Source organism: Mobula hypostoma, chromosome 2 (genome assembly GCF_963921235.1).
Source record: "Mobula hypostoma chromosome 2, sMobHyp1.1, whole genome shotgun sequence".
Lineage (NCBI taxonomy): Eukaryota > Metazoa > Chordata > Chondrichthyes > Myliobatiformes > Myliobatidae > Mobula > Mobula hypostoma.
The window spans coordinates 76,593,724-76,608,533 of NC_086098.1; the positions used below are offsets into that span (position 1 = coordinate 76,593,724).

The 14,810-nt window shown below is 41.5% G+C and overlaps 1 protein-coding gene across 5 annotated transcripts in view; it reads left to right on the forward strand.

The window, feature by feature from the left end:
- The window catches only part of LOC134341158 (CUB and sushi domain-containing protein 1-like), a 2,430,601-nt gene that overhangs the window by 1,443,318 nt on the left and 972,473 nt on the right, over positions 1 to 14,810 (forward strand). The gene's annotated exons all lie outside the window — the stretch shown is intronic.

Here is a 14,810-nt window from a genome sequence, read left to right on the forward strand (position 1 = left end):
CTGCCCAATGGTAATTGTTAGAACGTAGCAAGTCCTGGATTGTGGGGATCTTTGACGGAAGTTGCCTTCTTGAGCGGCAGCATCCTGTACATCCAATGTTGGGGGAGGCGTGCCCCTGATGTTTCGGACTGAGTCCAGCTCTCCCTGCAGCTTCTTGTGTTTTTGTGCATTCATACTGCTGAAGCAGACCATGATGCAACCAGTCAGGACAATTTCAGCGGCACCTCTGTAGAGGTCTGTTATAATGTTTGGTGACCTGCCAAATCCCCTTAACTTTCCAAGAAATTATAGCCTTCCTTGTAATTGCATCTATGTGCTGGGCCCAATGCAAGTCAGGTCTGGCAGGGTTTACGGGCCATTACTTCCTACAAAGTGGAACCTGACACCATGAACGGCAGTGACGCTTCACTCCCAGATGAGCTCAACAAAGGGAGAAGAAAACTACAACTACAAGGATTTTGGCAGCATCTCGTGATCCTCTGATCTGTCTTGGAGGCAAACTCAGAACCTCTTTCAAGAGCGTGAATCCTTGCGAGGCAACAGGCCCTGATGGTGTACCTGGAAAGGATCTGAAAACCTGTGCCAACCAACTGATGCGTGTGTTCAAAAACATTTTTAATCAGTCATTGCTACATTTGGGTCCCCATTTGCTTCAAAAGGGAAAATAATCAAGAAGAGCAGGGTAAGCGGCCTTAATAACTATCATCCAGTAGCACTAACGTCTACGATGATGAAGTGCATTGAGAGATTGGATATGAGTAGAATCAACTCCTGCTTAAGTAAAGTCCCGAACCCACTGCAGCTTGCCTCATGCCATAATAGGTCTACAGTGGATGTAAACTTATTGGCTCTTCTTGGACCACCTGAACAATACTAATACAGTCGGCCCTCAATATCCGTGAGTTCCACAACTGCGAATTCAACCAACCGCGAATCGAGGAAACCCACAAGTGCTCTTCCAGCACTTGTTCAAGCATGTACAGACTTTGTTTCTTGTCATTATTCTCTAAACAATGCAGTAAATCAACTATTTTACATAGCATTTACATTGTATTAGGTATTAAAGTAATCTAGAGATGATTTGAAGTATACGGGTGGATGTGCGTAGGTTATCCTGGATTGGGATCGAAAAGAAAAACAAGTTCGCTTACTAAGTAAGTTGGAACAGGTACATCCGGTATTATTTAGCATCAGTTAGTCAAATGTTTATCTTAGTATATAGTATATATTTTACCTTTCCATGCATATAAAACACTTAAGAAACATATGTTTCAGCGCTGGACCCAGTGACAGTCCGCTCCCAAGTGCGCTCTCCATCCGTGCCGGGTTGATGTGCAGGATCAAAGACCCAAAACCCCAAAACCCAATAATTAAACCACTGCATTGCTTAGTAATAATTGTAGCTTTAATCGGTCAGGGCCTTTCTCACTTTATCCTTTAAAATTGTTCCGATCATTGACCGACTGTAGCCTAACGCTTTTCCAGTGACTGGTGGCATTTCACCTCTTTCCGATTGCTTTATTATTTCCACTTTATTTTCAATCATGATCATGATTATTTTCGTGAACAGAAACACTGCAGATTCAGAGCTCCTATTTTTTCCTCCCTCTTTTACGGATCGTGCTTTTCAAACTTGGAAGACTAAGGGTATTTCACGGTTTTTGGATTTATTTTTAGATGGTTCCCTTATGTCTTTTGAACAATTATCTAATAAATATAACTTATCAAGAATACATTTTTTTAGTTATCTACAAGTTAGAAATTTCCTAAGTACTATACTTTCTTCCTTTCCAATGCTTCCTCCTACATACATTTTAGATACTATAATCAACCTTAATCCATGTCAGAAAGGTGCATCGGCTATGATTTATAATATTATTATGAAACTTAGGAAAGCTCCATTTGATAAGATTAGGGTAGATTGGGAACAGGAATTGGGGTTTACCATTTCCGTGGATGACTGGGGGCAGATTTTACAATTAGTCAATACTTCCTCTATCTGTGCTAAACATTCCCTAATTCAATTTAAAGTTGTTCATAGAGCACATATGTCCAAAGATAAGTTAGCGTGCTTTTATTCTCATATTAATCCTTTTTGTGATAGATGTCCGGGGCAGATAGCCTCTTTAACTCATATGTTTTGGTCTTGCCCTACTTTGGAAATTTTTTGGAGAGACATTTTTAATATTATCTCCAAGGTATTGAATATAGATATCTCTCCTCACCCTATTACTGCTATCTTTGGACTACCTAAAATTTCCAGTAATCTTTCCCCTTCAGCCCGTAGAATGATTGCATTTCTTACTTTAATGGCGAAAAGATGTGTCTTACAACATTGGAAAGAGCTTAATGCTCCAACTACCTTTTTTTGGTTTTCTCAGACGATATTATGCTTGAATCTGGAGAAAATTAGAAGCAATCTTTATGACTCCTCATTTAAATTTGAACAGACTTGGAGATCTTTTATTCAATATTTTCATTTAATGTAATATATACCCTTCTTGTTTTTTTTTACTGTTTTTAATGGAGGTCGGGATTGAGGACGTGATTTTAAGTTTAACTCTGTTTGGTATCAAGTTAGCCCATTGCTTTGCTTTGCTTTGCTTTTAGTTAGTTGCACGGTGGGTTTTTTTTTGGGGGGGGTTCCTTTTCTCTATTGATATATATATATATAAAATTAGTATGCTATTATGTTACCTTGGTATGTTATGTTTAAATTACATTGTTTGTAGTATTTTTTTTGTATTAATATCTTCTGTAATTTTATTATATTCTAACAGTGTATTAGTATCTATATGGCTTACCTTTTTGTATACTTATTTAATAAAAAGATTTAAAAAGAAAAGAAAGAGCTCCGCCATCAGGTCCTAATGTCCACCGCACTGAGACTAGTTAAATAAGGTCTGGGGTTCCGCTGGGTCCTAAGGTCCACCACATTAATGCAGGTTGAATAAGGGACTTGAACATCCGCATTTTTTGGTATCCACGAGAGGTCCCGGAACAATCCCTCGCGGATAAGGAAGGCCGACTGTACTTGTTTCAAGCTGCTGTTTATTGACTAGTGTTTAATACAAGCATTCCTACAGTTCTTATCAGAAAGCTCCAAAACCTGAGCCTCTGTACCTCCCTCTGCAACTGGATCGTTGGCATCCTTACCAGAAGACCACAATCTGTGTGGATCAGAAATAACAGCTCCGCCCCACTGATAATCAACACTGGTGCACCTCAGGGATGTGTGCTTGGCCCACTGCCCTACTTTCTCTACCCCCATGACTGTGTGGCTAGGTACAGTTCAAATACCATCTATAAATTTTCTGATGATACAACTATTGTCAGCAGAACTTCAGATGGTAACAAGAAGGCATACAGGAACGAGATAGATCAGTTGGTTGAGTAGTGTCTCAGCAACAATGTTGCTCTCAATGAATTGATGCCAAATGAAGACCAAAGAATTGATTGTGGACTTCAGAAAAGGTAATACAAGGGAAGCATCGAGGGACCAAAAGTGGAAAGGGTGAGCAATTTCACATTCCTGGGTATCAAAATCTCTGAAAATCTATCTTGGACCCAAAGTATTGATGTAGTTAAAATGAATACACAACAATGGCTATGTTTCATTAGGAGATTTGGTATGCCACCAAGGACACATGCAAATTTCAACAGATGTACTGTGGATAACTGGCTCCATCACTGTCTGATCTGGGAGTGGGGTGGAGGAAGTACAGCACAAAATCAAAGTAAGCTGCAGAAAGTTGTAAATTCAGTCAGCTCCATCGTGGACACTAGCCTCCTCAGCATCCAAAACATCTTCAAGGAGCGATGCCTCAGAAAGGCAACACCCATCATTAGGGACCCCCATCATATGTCCTCTCCTCATTGCTACCATCAGGGGGGAGGTACAGGAGAATGAAGGCACAATGCTCAGTGATTCAGGAATAACTCCGCCCCCCCCCCCCTCCCACCGTCATCAGATTTCTGAACGGGCATTGAACCCATGAACACTACCTCGTTACTTTTTTCTCTTTTTGCACTTCTTATTTAACTTAACCTTTTTAATATATGTATCTATGAGTGTATATATTTACTGTAGTTTACAGTTTTTATTTATTGCACTGTACTGCTGCCACATAACAAATTTTGTGATATATGCCAGTGATATTAAACCTGATTCTGATATGTTAAAGTCCAGGAATTTAAAGCTGGTGCATGTGTGACCATCATGTATAGTCACTTAGTCATTCATAAATGCTACAACTGCTGCAGTATTTGCCGAGTTCCTCCAGCCCCTTTGTCTATTTTGCTTTACCTTCTTTCAATCTCTTTATTTTCTTTGTATTTCAGTCTATTTTAAATATACTAAGGTTTTATTTTCTATGAACATATTCTTCTATTTGAATAGTTTTAAGTGTCTCTGTCGGACATTTTGAAATCTGTCAACTGTCTAGAAGGCAGCATCTATCACTAAGGACCCTCACCATCTGGGACATGTCCTCTTCTCATTACTACTATGAGAGAGGAGGTACAGGAACCTAAAGGCCACCCTGTGAGTTAGGAACACCGTAATCCTCCCCACCTTCACATTTCTGAATGGTCCATAAACAACACCTCATTATTCCTAACTTTTTTACACATTTTATTTTGTAATTTACAATCATTTTCATATTTCTGAACTACACTGCTGCCACAAAACAACAAGTTTTATATCAGAAGTGTCAGTGGTAATGAAAGTGATCCTGATTCTGGCAAGCTTTCATGGCTGTGATATTGTTCAGAACTGACTGCTCCTAATAGCTTAGCAAAATAAAGAATTGTGCCAAATATGATATGGTTTATTATGTACGGCGAATCTTGTTAAATTTTCAGTTCTTCCAAGTAGATCCAAATAAAATTGATTTTTCTTTCCTCTGAATGGATTTGATCCACAATCTTTTCCTGCCAACATTTAATCATATCAATTTACCTCAGACAGAATTATGAACACATGCCCATTGGAAGCAGAGCCTTTGTCAATGTCCTTAACTGTGTTCACATTAAAAGACTAATATCAGGTCTGTTCAGCCACTTGAAAGTTTTGATTTTGCATTCCATCCATTTTGTATTTATGTATTTAGTTAAACAGCATGCAACAAGCCCTTCCAGCACAACGATCCACATCATCAGGCAACCCACCGCCACCCATTAACCCCAGCCGAATCACATGATAATTTACAAAGACTAATTAACTACTGACCAGTGCGTCTTTGTCCAGTAATTGAACAAGTCAGAGCTAATGTTTGAATGTGAACATCCCTTCAGATATTTTCATGTCACCATTATGGCGTAACAGTTAATGAGACACTGTTAAAGCATGGGGTGTCAGAGTTCAATTCTGGGTTCCTTTGTAAGGAGTCTGAACATTCTCCCAATGACTGGGTGGGTTTCCTCTGGGTGCTCCAGTTTCCTACCATATTCCAAAGACCTACTGGTTTGTAGGTTAATTGATCATTGTAAATTGTCCTGTGATTAGTTAAATAGTGGGTTGCTGGGTGGTGTGGCTCATTAGGCCAAAGGACCTGTTCTGCCTTTATTTATCTCTAGGTAAAAATAAAATGAATAAATCTTTCAACTCTTTCCTCAAACAATACAGTACAGGAGTTGGCCCTGCAGCACATAATGTCTTTCCAAGCAAGGTGCTGAATTAAACTAATCTCTTCTGTGCAGACATCATACATATCCCTCCCACACAGTCATGTGCCAGGCTAAAAGCCTCTTTAAAACCACCATCTGCTTCCCAGGCACTGCAGAAGCCCATTTCAGGAGGCTACCATTTTCTGTGTTAAAATAATCTCACCCTGCACATCTACTATAAAACCTGTCCTCTCCCCTTAAATCTGTGTTCTCTTGTATTTGACCTCTTGACTCTGGGAGAAAGATTCTGGTTACTACTCTAAGAAATTCCTCCTACTCTATGTTCTGAAGGGACATCTGGTAGATTCTGTCTGTCTCTCTGTGTCCCTTATCATTGTAGATATAGTAGCAGGAATAACATCAGCATAACATATTTTTGCTTGTCAGGCTCATGATATTCCTGCTGTGTGTGTATCATGAGGAAGCTCTGTTCTCTGCCATGCTTGGAAGGAAATTGCATTATTTAATTTTATACAATATATTTAACTGGAAGAGTGGTCCAGATGCTCTGCCTGTTCATATCAGCAGGTTGACAACACCACCTGTGAATACATTGCTCATTGAAGTTTTTTTTTTGTTTAAAGGTGTTCTCACCTATCACAACATTTTTTTGTGTGATAATTCACTGAGAAAACTTTTATGTGTTTTTGCCTCCTATTGTTATGATTGAAATTGGAACTGAAGGGCATGCAAATGCAAGTAAAGTGGAGGAGGTTCATGTGGAGAATAGCCACTGGGTTAAAGGATCTATTTATGTGCTACAGACATTCTATGTGTCATAGGTCGAAGTCATAATAAAATTCATTAGCAAAGAAGGAATGAATGTGTTACCATAAACTACCTTCAGATTTATTTTCTTGTAGGCATTCACAGGAAAATAAAGAAATGCGCTCATTTGGCCACACTATTTGGTATAGGAGTGAAATCTGGTGTACTGTAGCCCATTCAAGGTTTGACGTGTGCATTCAGGGATGCTCTTCCGCACACCATTGCTGGAATGCGTGTTTACTTCAGTTAATGTCACCTTCCTGTCAGTTTGAACTAGTCTGGCCATTCTCCTCTGACCTTTCTCATTAACAAGGCATTTTTTGCACACACAACTGCCACTCACCAGAAGTTTGTTTTTGCTCTGTAAATTCTGCATGTGTGAAAATCCCGTGAGATCAACAGTTTTTGCGGTACTCAAACCATCACTTCAGGCGCCAGCAGTCATTCCAGTTCAAAGTCACTTTGATCACATTTCTTCCTCATTCTGATATTTGGTCTGAACACCAACTGAACCTCTTGACCATTCATACATGCCTTCATGGTTTGAGTGGCCAATGTATGATTGGCTGATGAGATATTTGCATTGTCAAGCAGGTTCACCTGATCAAGTGGATATAGAGTGCACAATGAAATTATTAAATGTTGCAGTGAATATTGTGTTACTGGGAAAGTGCAGATAGACAATAAGGTGCAAAGTCATTCTGGGGTAGATTGTGAGGTCGAGACCATCTTATCTTAACAGGGAACTTTCAATAGCGGTCAGCACAATGGGAAGGCTTGGGGTGAAATAAAATAAGCTTAAGCTGTCCATCCAATTGTGCAGTATTTCCTATTAAAGCACGAAACCAGATTTTGTGTCCAGATGGAATGAAACACATCTACCTTCCATTGTCTTATCATTGCAGTGTTTTCATGACCATCCTTGTACAAACCTCTGCTGCAGTTTTCGCGGATATTAGAGTCAAAGTGAATTTATTATGAGAGTGGGTGATTTTTTTTTGTATTTGCTAATTTTATCTTTTGCACAACAATTACTTGGCAGTCTTTGTATGTAGTTTTTCATTGATTCTCTTGTATTTCTCTGTTCTACAGTGAATGCCTGCAAGAAAATTTAATCTCAGGGTAGTATATCAGGGTACCACAAAAGCATAATGAGTGAGTCTCAGTAGTGTAGTGGTTAGTGCGACACTGTTACAGCTCAGGGTGTCAGAATTCAGCGTTCAATTCTGACGTCATCTGTAAGACATTTGTATGTTCAGCCCGGTGATCATGTGGATTTCCTCCTTCTCCAACAGTCCAAAGGCATACCGGTTAGTAGGTTAATTGGTCATTGTAAATTGTCCTGTGATCCGCCCGGGGCTGAACGTGCCCTGTGATCTGCCCGGGGTTGAACGTGCCCTGCCATCCGCCTGGGGTTGAACGTGCCCTGTGCTCCGCCCGGGGTTGAACGTGCCCTGTGATCTGCCCGGGGCTGAACGTGCCCTGTGATCCGCCCGGGGTTGAACGTGCTCTGTGATCTGCCCGGGGTTGAACGTGCCCTGTGCTCCGCCCGGGGCTGAACGTGCCCTGTGATCCGCCCGGGGTTGAACGTGCCCTGTGCTCCGCCCGGGGTTGAACGTGCCCTGTGATCTGCCCGGGGTTGAACGTGCCCTGTGCTCCGCCCGGGGTTGAACGTGCCCTGTCATCCGCCCGGGGTTGAACGTGCCCTGTGCTCCGCCCGGGGTTGAACGTGCCCTGTGCTCCGCCCGGGGTTGAACGTGCCCTGTCATCCGCCCGGGGCTGAACGTGCCCTGCGCTCCGCCCGGGGTTGAACGTGCCCTGCGCTCCGCCTGGGGTTGAACGTGCCCTGCGATCTGCCTGGGGTTGAACGTGCCCTGTGGTCTGCCCGGGGCTGAACGTGCCCTGTGGTCTGCCCGGGGCTGAACGTGCCCTGTGGTCTGCCCGGGGTTGAACGTGCCCTGTGATCTGCCCGGGGCTGAACGTGCCCTGTGGTCTGCCCGGGGCTGAACGTGCCCTGTGGTCTGCCCCGGGTTGAACGTGCCCTGTGGTCTGCCCGGGGCTGAACGTGCCCTGTGATCCGCCTGGGGTTGAACGTGCCCTGTGATCTGCCCGGGGTTGAACGTGCCCTGTGATCTGCCCGGGGTTGAACGTGCCCTGTGATCTGCCCGGGGCTGAACGTGCCCTGTGATCCGCCTAGGGTTAAATATGTGGGTTGCTGGTGCCACGGCCTGTTGAGCTGAGAGGGCCTGTTCCATGCTGTATCTCTAAAGTAAAGAAATCAAATACATGGTGATGTATGCGTACTTTGATTATAATAAAAATAACTTGTATAACATGTTTCATACGGTACATTAAGATGCAGGCTCAAAGTGTTTTATATAGATTGTAAAAATAAATCAATATAATCATAAAAATATGAGATAAAGTTCAAAATCAAAAGTAAAAAGACAAACATTATCTAGAATAACATGCAATTGAATATACCAAATATAATCAAAATCAACAGGCATTAAGTAATCCTATAAGTAGGCCAAATTAAATAAATTGGTTTTAGTCCTGTTTTGAAACATCCTGCAGGACCAGCCTGGTGTATCTCAGTTTGTAGAGTGTTCCAGATTTTTGGTGCATTAGAGCAAAAGGTGGTATCACTAGTTCTTGTATGCTTGGCTCTAGCAATAGTGAGCAACCCCAGTATTCATGGATCTAAGATTACAGTTAAGGACTTAAGGGCATAGACACTCAAATATATGTACGGAGGATCAAAATTATTCAGAGCCTTTTATACAATTAAGAGTATTTTAAAATTAATCCTAAAGGAGACAGGCAGCCAGTTTAATGATGCCCAAACTGGTGAACTGGTGCTCAGATTTTTGTTTTGATAAGATTCTTGCTGCAGCATTCAGAACAAACTGCAGCTGATTCATACCTTTCTTGGGCAGTCCTGAAGAGAGCGCATGACAGTAGTTTAACGGCTAAAAACAAAAGTTTGTATCAATTTTGCTCCATCTTGAGATGTTATATTAGAAATCAAAGTCTTGCAAAGTTCTTTAAATTGAAGAACATAATCTTAGTATGATGGTTAATGTGATTTGAAATTTAGCTCAGAGTCAACAATAAATCCTAGATTCGTTATTTCTAGCTTGATTTGAAAGGCCAGATAATCAAGTTTTATTTTGGAGATTCACACATTTTGCTACCAATAAACAAAATACTGTTTTTTTCCCTTAATTTGAGAAAATTTGAACTCATCCATTCTGTAATGTTAGTAAAACAATTGACCAGAGAGTTTAGAGCCTCGGGCACATCTGGCATAATAGACAAATACATTCATGTGTCGTTTACATAGCTGTGGTAATTCACTTTGTGTTTTAAGTAATGAAGATAAATTGACTTTGAAGTTAAAGCTGTGAAATTAATTTGTAGGCATTTGCAGTAAACTGAAGAAATACAATAGAATTTATAATAACAAACAACCAATGTGCAAAAGAAGACAAGTGCTGCAAAAAAATTCTGAGAACATGAGGAATAAAGAGCCTGTGAGTTACAGCATCAATTCAGATTTGTGGTGAATGAAGTTAGCTAAATCAGTTCAGGAGCTTGATGGTTGTACAGGAATGACCAAGTTGAGGAACAGTTATTATCCTACAACTATCAGGTAACAATTATTATCAAGATGATGAACAATTGAAAATAAACTGTAACTGGGAACTCGCAGCTTCAGAATAAACAGATATCCCTTTGGGACTGAGATGAGGAGGAATTTCTTCAGTCAGAAGATGATGAATCAGTGGAATTAGTTGCCCCAGATAGCTGTGGAGTCCAAATTATTAGGTGTTGGTTAAGGCAGAGATTGAATTCAAGGGGATTAAAGGTTACACGGAGATAGCAGGAGAATGAAGTTAAAGAAGAATTAGACAGATTTGAATTGTGGACCGGTCTCAGTGGGTTGAATAGACTAATTTTAAATTTCAAAGTTCAAGGTAATTACATTGCGTATATCTCACCATATACTATCCCGAGATTAATTTTCTTGCAGGCATTCTGAGTAGAACAAAGCAATATAATAGAATCACTGGAAAAACTACACACAAAGAATGACAAAAAATCAATGTGCAAAAGAGGACAATCTGTGCAAATAAAAAGAAAACAAGTAATAACTAAACAAATAATATGGAGAACACGAGTCCAGTTCAGTGTTAAGCTGAGTGCACTCCAATATGCAACACGTTGATCAACGAGAGCTGTAAAATTCAGCTGCTGATTTTCTCCTTTTTTTTCTACATACTTGATTGCACTTTAATGAAAACCTGATTCTTCAATCTATCTGACCTTGTGTACGGATTTTACCACTTACAGAGCTTTGCTATATATTGGTGAGAGATATCCATTTAAAGATGGAAGTGTCTTCAGTTTCATTCTGAAATTTTATCCTAACATTTCTATCTACACTCATCAAATCTACAAAATGAAAAAAAGAACTTGGCCATGGTGGAATTTAATGTCATAAGATACAGGAGCAGAATTAAGTAATTTGGCCCATTGAGTCTGCTCCATCATTTCAATGTAGCTGATCCAATATTCCTCCCAGCCTCAATCTCCTGCCTTCTCCCCACATCCCTACATGCCCTGACCAATCAAGAATTTATCAACCTCTGCCATAAATATACATAAAGACTTGGCCTCCACAGCTGCCTGTGGCAAAGAATTCCACAGATTCACCAACATTTGGCTAAATAAATTCCTCCTCATCTCAGCTCTAAAAGGACATCCTGCTATTCTGAGGCTGTGTCCTCTGGTCTTAGACTCTCCCACCATAAGAAACATCCTCTTCACATCCACTGTATCAAGGCCTTTCACCATTTGATAGGTTTCAATAAAGTTGCCCCTCATTCTTTTGAATTCCAGTGAAAACAGGCCCAGGGCCATTGGACACTCTCCATATAAAAAGCCATTCAATCTTGGAATCATTTTCCTGAACCTTTAAACCCTCTCCAGTTTCAGTACATGCTTTCTAAGAAGCCCAAAACTGCTCACTATACTCCATGAGGCCTCACCAGTGCTTTCTAAAGTCTCAACATTGCATCCTTGTTTTTATATTCTTGACCTTTTGATACAAGTGTAAATGTTGTATTTGCCTTCTGCACCACAGACTCAACCTGTAAATTAGCCTTCAGTGAATTCTGCACAAGGGCTTGCAAGTCGCTTTGAGTCTCAGTTTTTTTTTTGTATTTTCTTTCCTTTAGGAAATAGTTAAACCTTCAATTTCTTCAATCAAAGTGCATGCCATACACTTCCCATGTGTCATTTCTTTGCCCATTCTCCTAATCTGCACAAATCCTTCCAAAACCCCTCTATTTCCTCAAAACTAGCTGTCCTTCTAGCTGTCTTCATATCGCCTGCAAACTTTAGAACAAAGCCTGCAATTACATCATCCAAATCATTGACATATAACATAAAAAGAATTGGTTCCAACACAGACCCCTGGTGGAACACCACTAGTCACCGGCAGCCAGTCAGGAAAGGCTTCCTTTATTCCCACTCTTTGCCTCCTGCCAATCAGCCACTGCTTTCTCTATGCTGGAATTTTTCCTGTAATAGCATGGGCTTCTAGCTTGTTAAGCAGCCTTGTGTAGCACCTTATTCTCTGGTGGGCTCAACGATGGGCTGCTTTAAAAACCCACACTAGAAATTCCCCCTCCTGTAATCCAGCACCAATTTGATTTTCTCAATCTACCAATATATTGAAGTCCCCCATGACTATTGTAACATTGCCCTTTGGGCATGCATTTTCTCTCTCACACTTAGTAATTTGTAGTCACATCATTACTGCTGTTTGGGAGTCTGTATACAACTCCCATCGAGATCTTTTTTACCCTTGCAGTTCCATAGCTCTATCCAGAATGATTCAACAACTTCCCACCCTATGTCACCTCTTTCTAATGATTTGATTTCATTTTTTTTACCAATAGAGCAACGCCACCTTATTTGACTTCCTGTCTATCCTTTTAATACAATATGTATCATTGGACATTAAGCTCCCAATGATAATCTTTCAGCCATGATTCCATACCTGCCAATCTGTAACTGTGCTGCAAATTCATCTACCTTATTGCGTAAACCGTGCGCATTCAATCACAACACCTTCAGTCTGTATTCACCCTTTTTGATTCTGTTGCACCATACTCAATGTTTTGATTCCTAACTTTGTCTGAGATCTTGCCAACATCTGCTTTCCCAACCTCCCCACTCTGGCGCTCTGGTTCCCATCCCCCTGCAACTCTAAACGCCACTGTGCAGCATGACCAAACTAGGATATCACTCTCCCTCCAGTTCAGGTGCAAACCATTCCTTCTCTACAGATCCCACTTTCCCTGGAAGAGAGCTCAATGGTCTGAAAATCTTATGTCCTCCCACCTACATCAACTCTTTAGCCACATATAAAACCGTATAATCTTCCTAGTTCCAGCCTCACTAGCACATGACATGGGTAACAATCCTGACATCATTATCCTGGATGTCCTGCCCTTTAACTTAGCCCTGAACACCCTATGCAGAACCTTGTCACTCACCCTACCCATGTCATTGGTACTGTACATACGTGGCTGTTCACTTAAGAACGTTGAGGACTCGATCTGAGGTACCCCAGATCCTGGCAGCCTGGAGGCAGTATTCTACCTGGGAATCTCATTCTCGCCCACAGAGCCTCCTGTCCGTTCCCCTTCAGCTTATTGAATGAAACAGTGGCTGAGGCTGACATAGCAAGTGTTGTACATTATTGTTTTTGGATGCCATGGTGTGGAAAGTTCACCAAAGCCTCCACTTCCTCAGGAGGCTAAAGGAATTTGTCACGTCCCTTTCAACACTTACCTATTTATAATCAATGCACCGCAGAAAGCATTCTATCTAACTACAATACAGCTTGGAGTGGCAGCTGCTCTGCCCAAGACTGCATGAAACTGCAATTGTGGACGCTATTCAGCAATCACAGAAACTACTCTCCCCTCCACCGACTCTATCTACACTTCTCGCCGCCTCAGTAAAGCATCCAGCATAATCAAAGATCCCACACACCCCAGACGTTTTTCTCTTCTACGGCTTCCAGTGGGAAGGAACAAAGGCCTGGAAGCCCAACCCATATGGTTCAAGGACACCTACTGCACTGTATAAAACTATTTACCAATTCCCTATGGCAGGACTGCTGAAGAGTTTCGACCCAAAACATCGATGTTACTTTTTTCAATAGATGCTGTCTGGCCTGTGTGTATTGCTCGGATTTCCAGTATCTGCAGATTTTCTCCTGTTTGTGGCAACAATTCCCTTGTATGATTTTTAAAAAAAACATAGAAACCCTATAGCACAATATAAGCTTTTCGGCCCACAAAGCTGTGCTGAACATATCCCTACCTTAGAACTACCCAGGCTTTACCCATAGCCCTCAATTTTTCTAAGCTCCATTTAGCCATCCAGGAGTCTCTTAAAAGACCCTATCATTTCCGACCCCATCACCACTGCCGGCAGCCCATTCCACGCACTGACCACTCTCTGCGTAAAAAAAAACAAACAAACAACAACAACAACAATTTACTCCTGACGTCTCTTCTGTACCTCTGTACCTACTTCCAAGCACCTTAGAAACTATGCCCTCTCATGCTAGCCATTTCAGCCCTGGGGAAAAGCTTCTAACTATCCACACGATCAATGCCTCTCAATATTTTGTACACCTCTATCAGGTCTCCTCTCATCCTTTGTCGCTCCAAGCAGAAAAGACTGAGTTCACTCAACCTATTCTCATAAGGCATGCTCCCCAATCCAGGCAAAATCCTGGTAAAGCTCCTCTGCACCCTTTCTATGGTTTCCACATCCTTCCTGTAGTGAGGCAACCAGAATTGAGCACAGTACTCCAAGTGGGGTCTGACCGGGGTCCTATCTAGCTGCAACATTACCTCTCAGCACTTAAACTCATCCCATGATTGATGAAGCCCAATGCACTGTATGCCTTCTTAACCACAGAGTCAACCTGCGTAGCAGCTTTGAGTGTCCTATGGACTTGGACCCCGAGATCCTTCTGATCCTCCACACTGCCAAGAGTCTTGCCATTAATACTATATTCTGCTATCATATTTGACCTACCAAAATGAACCACCTCACACTTATCTGGGTTGAACTCCATCTGCCACTTCTCAGCCCAGTTTTGCATCCGATCAATGTCCCATCGTAACCTCTGACAGCTCTCCACACTATCCACAACACCCCTAACCTTTGTGTCATCAGCAAATTTACTAACCAATCCCTCCACTTCTTCATCCAGGTCATTTATAAAAAAACAAAGAGTAGGGGTCCCAGAACAGATCCCTGAGGCACACCACTGGTCACCA